At 39.9% G+C, this 8,516-nt stretch overlaps 1 long non-coding RNA gene across 1 annotated transcript; it reads left to right on the forward strand.

The window, feature by feature from the left end:
- The first annotated feature begins 6,802 nt into the window (after positions 1 to 6,802).
- On the forward strand, positions 6,803 to 7,890 carry LOC148031053 (uncharacterized). The gene is made up of 3 exons (XR_015691974.1): positions 6,803 to 7,072; positions 7,196 to 7,245; positions 7,638 to 7,890. It is a non-coding gene; the product is annotated as an uncharacterized LOC148031053 (long non-coding RNA).
- Positions 7,891 to 8,516: the final 626 nt, after the last annotated feature.

Below are 8,516 nucleotides of genomic sequence, written 5' to 3' on the forward strand. Positions count from 1 at the left end.
AAGTTTGTCAAAAGATGCGGATCTATAAGAGCATGACAGATGCTATGGCGGGTGGAAGGTGAAGACCAAACTCATGATGACATAGACAAGTAGAGACAAATTGTTACACAAGTGAATTAGGTTCCAAGATGGCAACTTGCACTCATAAACAAAATCGTGTGTAGGACTGACAAAGATAAGATACTTAATTGAAAGTATAAAGTATCATGACATTGTATTCATTCCATATTCAAAGTGGCAGTCAAGTACATTGCTTTATAGTTGTTGGATGGGTAGCACTTTTCCCTCACTATAAATATGGGATTCAGTCTGCCTGCATGTCCTAAGCCCAAAACTGCCCCGTAAAAAGAGGCTACAATAGGTGTGATTGCAAATATCTCAACACCCCTCCTCAATCACAACCAGAAAGTGCAAAGTGTATAGAAGCTTTAGTGAAAGCAACACCTGCAAAGTGTGGGCATACCATAAACACGGCAAAACACTAGAGGCTGTAATAGAAAAGGCTAAGTGTGGGTACCACAAACATGATGGTACTCTAGAGGCTATAGCAGGGGCCTCATAGAGGTTGTAGTACAAGGCTACATGAGGAGTTCACAAGCTTATGTTAGAAGTAAATAGGGCTAGTAGGCATTACAAGGCTAAAAATGTCTAGTAAAAAATTGGGTTAAGGGCCAGTAGGCCCTTGTGGTTTTTAGCATTTTTTGTATGAATCTTCAATTATTGTAGGTCTTCTTGTTGGTGTAGTCCAGATTGCTCTTTTTGATCTTGTACTTGTTCGTCACTTTGCTCTTTTGGTCCTTTTCTTCATGGTCTTCTTTGCTGGCACTAGTCTTCATGTCCCGCTCAAGCAAATATATCATTATCTTTGAGACAACGGAAAAAACTGCAAACTTTTGCACTTTCATGTCTTCAAGGCCTTCACATGGGTACATTGATAGCATTTGGATATAGGCAGCTCCATGTCTTCCTGCAGGTAGAGTAACATCTTCTACGTAGTGCAAGTAAGTAACAAGAGTAGTTGTGTCATCCTTGATAGCATGTGTCCATATGAAAAAATTCATTTTGTTCATTGAGTATTAGCTTCAAATCTGAGATAAATCAGTGGTGAGTTGATTCTTGAATGTGCAAACAAGCACAAGTGATGGGGCAGTGTCAAATCCCACTATGTAGTATCAAAAGATACTATGGTTTTGAAGATGATGATTCTTGTTGCTTGATGTTTGATGTTACCCCTTCAGCTTGAATCCCCTCCTTGTTTGCTGGTGTGATGGAAAAATCGTGCTGGTAAAAAACTTGAATCCTTTTGCTGGAAACTGAGCTGGGAGCTCAAATCAGAGTGGCAAAACCTTCCAATGGAGTGAGAAGAGTGAGATGAAAGAGGAGCTTGATGATGATATTTGATTGAATATTCTTCCAAATACTTCACAAATGTCTTCTCCTTGATGTTTTTCACTAATTAAGTTAGTGAATCAGAGTGGTAGTAGGTTGGTTTGAGTGTCAGAAGAGAGAAAATGAAGTGAGAGAAAAGCTTGAAGTGAAATGGCTATGGCTTCCTTCTATTAGGATTTGACAGGGACCTGATAAAACGACTCTAGTAGCTCATATACTAAACCATTTGCCATAAAATTTCATGGGGAGGAAGCTTACGTCATGACCTTGAAAAGCCCTAGGGTTGTAACCGTACGAAATTCATCGCGAAATGATGGCGCTAATGTACGACCTACTACTGTAACAAAAATGTGCATGATTCTGATATAGTCACAATGCGAAGCTTATTTTGCATTAATCATGTTGATTTTTATGCCATGCTGAAGAGCCTTGAGCAGAGAAACAAGTATATAGAAGAAAGCGTGAAGAGTTATGCCCTCTACTGCAAGATCTAGCTCCTCAAAGATGGCAGGGTCTAGCTATGGCAGACACACATGGAAAAAGTTGTAAGAGTTGACAATGTTGAGCTCTGTGATGAGCAATGTTCTACTGAAACATAACAGAGAGAGGCATCTTGAGTCATAAAAGATTCCTAGAAGAAGGTATAAAAAAATATTGAATGTGGAGAGAGATATGAAAGCTCCAAGCTCCTTGGCTATGGCTACCAAGTAGGTAAAGTGAGAAGAAGAAGTGGGAGATGAGGTCCTGAGCTGGGGATTGAGCTCAAGCCAAGCTACATGATAGTAAAAGAGAGCTGAAGAAGCAGTGCCATGCCTGACTGGGATCTGATACCATGTCAAAAGATGTGGATCTAAAGCATGGCAGATGCTATGGTGGGTGGAAGATGAAAGCCAAACTCATGATGACATAGACAAGTAGAGACAAACTGTTACACAAGTGAATTAGGTTCCAAGATGGTATCTTGGACTCATAAACACAATCTTGTGTAGGACTGACAAAGACAAGATAATTAATTGAAAGGATAAAGTATCATGACATTGTATTCATTCCATATTCAAAGTGGTAGTCAAGTACATTGCTTTATAGTTGCTGGATGGGTAGTAGTTTTCCCTCTCTGTGCATATGGGATTCAGTCTGCCTGCATGTCCTATGCCCAAAACTGCCTCATACAAAGAGGCTACAATAGGTGTGATTGCAAATATCTCAACAAAGTTCAAAATAATTTATCTCAAAGCCTTTATTTGTGCATGCATGCGTGTATATACAAGCAAAGCACTTGCATAATTATTCAACATGAGTCATATGAATACTATGAAATGAATGGTGAATTAAAGGGGAGTCGATACCAATGGGAGAGAAATTTGAGAGAAAAAGAGGATGGAGAAAAAGTGGAATGGATATGAAATTCACAGCTATGGTTTACTAGTGGATTAGGTTGTAGTCCTTAGTTTGGTGGACACAATGGAGATAGGAAAGTAGGAGAATGACAAATGTGAAGAGGCTATGCAAGTATGTGGCACACAAAGATTGAGAGGCTATGCTTGTGTTGTGGCTCACCTTGTGTCTTTCATGTGCCTCCACCTAGCCATCACATGTCCTTAAAGTCATGACCATTACTCCCTTCTTAATTTCTACCAAGATGCCCTCTTGTGAGGATGATCATCTCCATCAATATATGTTGTAGCTCTTTCGTCAATGATGCACCATGCTTTGATTTTTTACTAGGGCACAACCATCTTATAGCCAAGATTATGCATGTATATAACAGAGAGAGAGAGAGAGAGAGAGAGAGAGAGAGAGAGAGAGAGAGAGAGATCAATGCATGAATAAAGTTGTGAGAATGAAGAGAGGGAGTGAACACACATGGTATCTACTTAGTCAAGTCAAAATCTTGATTCATCTTTTTTATTGCCTCATGAAAACCTACATCATCTCCTTGCAGGTACTTCCATGTTGCCTCATCAAAATTCCACACCATCTCCTCACCTTCTAAATCCCACCTTCTTGCATTACCCAAAAGGCCTTAAATGGGACCCACACAGTAGCTACTTCATTGTAAGATCCATATCCAAAGGCCTCCTCCTTTGTCTTAGGCGTTGGCATCAATATAGAGGAGCTCATTTGTGACACTAACTACGTTGGCCATGCCTATGTGGTTAGTGTCATAGATGTGAGTGATCTTGAACCTCAAGGTTGATCTCTTGTAATAATGTGTGGTTATTGTATAAACATGATCATGTCAAAATCAATAGTACCATGGCCCGTTGGAGAGAGAGAGAAGGTTGGGGGTGTGTGGGGTGGTGCATGGATCAAGGGGGATCGATGGATTGTGTATGTGTGTTTGTGGCGGGGGGGGGGGGGGGGGGGGGGGAGGGGAGAGGGGTGTGATGTTGCACTTTCTCTTGGTGTTCTCCTCACCCTATGATCTACTTAGCATGGCGAACTACCAAGCACAATTTGGGAAAGGTGGGTTCACTTCAACTAGAACTTGTTCACCTTGAGAAAAATCCTTCTCAATTTTTTGGAAGGAAATAAGTCCTCTTCAAATTTGTCAAAATGTGGTTATATATTTTAAATTTATATTTAAAATACCCTCTCAATATACGCCCATTGCAAATGATAGTGAAAAGGATTTACTTCCTCTTCCTCAAATTTTTTTTCCTAAACCCTAGTTGCAAGGAGGAACAATATTTTGTTAATTAGTAGAATAGATTCACAAAATGTAGATGTCAACCAATTATGAGAAAATCTATGTGCAATCTTAGGGGGCGCACGTATGAGAAATCATCTATATAACGCGTGTTCAAAGAGTATTAAGAAATACCCTTTCTTTACATGCTACAAGGCCATAAAATGACCCCTTTTACTTTACTAAACTTATAGTTTTTTTCAAATTATAATTTAAAAACCCATTTTCTAAATATAATCCTATAAAATTTACTTAAAAAATTACTATTTCCTTTGAACTCACGTGGTATCTTACATGTTCAATAAGGTGGACTCCGTAGGTGTGCAATAAGACCTTAGTTTGGCATGTAGGATGTTTGATTAAATGTGAAACCTGTCATGTCAATTTGTTGGTTAGAATTGAAACTTTTTCTAGGCATATTTCATCTCTAACTAAACATTCATAAACTTGCCAGCTCAATAAATACAAAAACTTTGGGTGCATGAGTATTTGTATCCAAGATTTAAGAAGGTTAAAAGTCAACCTCAACGTGAGAGGAACATTCATTTAAAATTTGAAGTCACATCAATGGCTGTTTGACAATTTTAAAGTCCAAGAATAGGAAAATTCTCCTTAAGTTGCAAGTTTTCAAAACGATGAAGAGAACATATTTTATGCCTCCCTCTTGGCTCCTTCTCCTAAACAGTGCAACGGTTATTAGAAAATGCATGACTTTGTGGACCCTATACTTAATAGAGCATATTTCCATTACTAAACTCAAAAGTAAAACAAGAGAAAGCCACAAAAGAGAGTTCTAATCAAACAAACATAAATGTTTATAAAAGGTACACTAAACAAAGAATTCTATTCATTGAACTCAAAAGTAAGAGACATACATAAGAAGAGTTTCTACCAAATTTGAGAAATCTCTCGGGCGTTTTCTTATTTTGAAACCCCATACCTTCCTTATTTTGTAAAGATTAGGAGCTTGCAACCTTTTGCTAAGTGTGGTCACATAGAAGAGTTCCAATATATCAATGTGTGTGTAGCAATGGCCTTGCAGATAGCTAGATTCAATACACTGTGTAAATGCTAGTTAGAGAAGGACACCTTGAAATATAAATGCGTGATTGTAGATAGAAGAACTCAAAAGTGGATGAATTAGTTAGGGTCATGGATACATGCATTGTGAAGAGGTGGTCATGCCAAAATCCAATCAGTTCCAATTAGGTTAGATCAATTTCTAACCAATCATTCCCTTTGGCAAGTTCTTAAGAAGGTGAATAGAATGATAGATGCTTTTGGATGCACGTGTTTAATGCAAAGCTTATAGCATTTACTAAGAAGTTCAACTTGTTTTTTGATTGAGGAATGAAAGAGGTCATAGGACTATAGTTTTTAACCAAAGTGTTTACAAGAGCTGCTTGAAGAAGGTAAACGAGTTTGAGTATTTGGTAGGCACGCTAGCTTTCCAAAAAGTTGGCTTTGAAGCAGTGAGGCCCACGCTTTCTAAATCTCTTGCTTGAAATCCTCTAGAATCCAACCCATATCAAAAATAATTTGACCCAGAACCTATAATTATCATCAAAAGTATGATCAATTTGTATCATGTTCATGCAAGAACAATAATAGATTTTGTGTTTTTGTTCATGTAGTCTTCTTATGCTATGATGTATTATGATAGCTTTCATTGATGTCAACTTAAACTATTCTTAACCACTAGAAATAAAAGACATTCCTCCCAATTAGACATTGCCCAACTTTTTCTTTTTGGCATCAATGTGTGTTGTTCTCGTTTGAACTAGAGCAAGGTTTAATATCTCTTGAATTCATTATTATTTGTGTTCCATGTGGCACGAAGTGGTGCTAGTTTACTATCATTAGGGTAATGCCACACACACTACTTGCAACACTTTCTAGATGTATAGCAAGTGAATTGCATGTGCCACCTTGTTCAAGCTGAGTGAGGCCGGATACACACCGGGCTGTGGACGGACGCATGGTGGAAAAAGAAGTGTCCGCTGCCCTACGTGTCAAAAGGCCATTGGGCCCGATTTTTGCAGGTGGCGGACACTTCTAGGTGGGGGATCTTCTCCATCCCGAAATTCGGGCGCGCCCAATGAACAAGACGACAACACCTTTCTCCAAAAAGTGACCTGTGGGACTGACAGGAATTGAACCCCCACCAATCCCCTCGCACCTCTTTATTCATTACCAATGGGCCAACCTTCTTTTTGTGAAATTCATGGGCGCAGTTTAGTGTGTAAACAAAGTAATGGACAACTTGCACCTCCTGTCCGTCCATAGCTTGGTGTGTAACCGGCCTGAGTCATAGCACTACGAAAGAGGTTACCTTTACGTGTAAGACGTTACAAAAGTCTAGTCATGAGGCTTATTGGGTGACTAGAAGTCTAGAACCCAAGCTCTCTTGGTGTGGGTGACGTGCTAAGGATGGATACGTGGTAATGGGGGCGTTGAATGTGGGCAAACCAGATTGCTAGAGAGAAGGAAGAGAGTAAAAGTCAATGGGCTCATTTGTGGGCGTACGCTGGCATCCAAAACAAGAAGTCAAACAAAAAATTTTGGCATGGCGACAAAACCGTCGGTTGAAGAGTCCGAATTCATATAGAATGCGACCCTTGAATGACGATGGCACGTGGAGGGACGCGATTGGCTGAAAGGGATCGTGCTGGCGTGTAGTCGGCGAGACGCACACGGAAATACAGGGTCTCTCTCTCTCTCTCTCTCTCTCTTCGCTAGCTAAAGCTAATAAGCGGCTACAGTCCCCCCAGCCGCCCCCACCGTCTCTCTAGCTAGTAAGCGGCTACAGCGTCCCCCACCTCTCTCTCTCTCTGTCACTCATATTACCCTCTAGCTAATGAAGCTCTGATACTCTCCCCCCCGCCCCCATCCCTTCGGCTTACCTGGATCGTGGATTAACCATGAAGCGGATTACTTCGCTGCTCGTCTTCCTCGTCGCTGCCCTCTTAATCATATCTGCAGGCAGCGTTCATGGTAAGTCGCCCTGCATATGCTTGTCAAACAGCTGCAGATCTGGCTCTCTCTCTCTCTCTCTCTCTCTCTCTCTCTCTCTCTCGACTTACCCTCTTCTCATTCATCTTCACGTTCATGCTGCAGCTACTCGGGAGCTCGTGGACTCTCGTTACAACCTTGCCCAGCTTCGTCAGGTAAGGATCCCTCTCTCACTTTGCTTAATCCGAGATTAGTCCTTCAATTAAAGTATTTAATAGACATCCTTTCGCATCGAATCCGATCCTCTACCCTTTGCATTAATAAAGCTTACTCTCACGGAAAATGATTAGGGAGCACAAGTAATTTATTCAGTTCATCAGTCAATAAGAGTCCCTCTACATATAACTCAGGCAGCTCCACTCCCTTTCTCCTTTGAAGGCTTTCTTCATCTCCCCCAAACTCTACCCTCCGTAGGTTTTGTTATCATGGTATTAATACCTCCACCGCTAATTATTCCCTTCAAATTATAAGAACTGGCTCATCATTATGCGTTCCCCTTTGGAAGTGGCTAATGAAATCATGTGGACATCTTTCTGTTGACAAATAGGGCTTGATACAAGCATCGAGAGAACTTGCTGATAGCGGATTGGACTATGATTATGGTGGAGTTGCCAACACACATGGACTACCGCCACCACCACCAAGCCCTCCCCCATCGAGATAATCGTGCTACCAACCTGTTGGTCTTTTGCCAACTAAGAGAGTGTTGTAAAGGGTTCAAATTTAATCAATTGTGTTGGTGGATCTTCCTGCTAGTCTGTTGCCAACTAAGAGATTGTTATAAAATGTCAAATTTTATCGATTGTGTTGGTGGATCTTGTTATGATTCCTCTTGCACATGTAAATGCATGCTCATATTTAAAAAAACATAACAAAACGTTAGTTGACTCCTTCAATTTTCCTTTTGCTTCATAAATTCAATAACTATCTCCTTAATTATATTTATTAGATACATATAGAAGAAGTGTGTTATTGACTCATGATTACACAAGCAAGCAATAATTTTAATTGCAATAAGTATGTTCACTTTGTCTTGCACAGGTTGGGCCAAGCCATGCAAAGGTTTATTAGAAAGTTGTCTCTTAGATGTGCTATATGTGTATCTCTTTCTTGGAAGACAAAATATTTATATCTGATGTTAAGTATACACTTGTTGGAATGCTTAAGTTGCACTTGGTCTTAATCCATGAAGTTTCTAAATTTTGTTATCTAGATACATTTGTGGGTATAATATTTAAACATTGCAAGCCCATGATTGTAATCCACTAAACTTGTCACTATATTAGAGCCTAATGGTGAGCATCTTCATATGCTCTAAATACCTTATAATGGAACTAAGCTCGTGAAAAAATTTCAAATGTAGACTCAATTATTGTTTGTAGTGTGTGTGTGTGCATGCGCGCATGCATGCACAAGCACACACATG

Source organism: Lygodium microphyllum, chromosome 9 (assembly GCF_053477565.2).
Source record: "Lygodium microphyllum isolate KBCC chromosome 9, Lygodium_microphyllum_v1.1.10, whole genome shotgun sequence".
Classification (NCBI taxonomy): domain Eukaryota; kingdom Viridiplantae; phylum Streptophyta; class Polypodiopsida; order Schizaeales; family Lygodiaceae; genus Lygodium; species Lygodium microphyllum.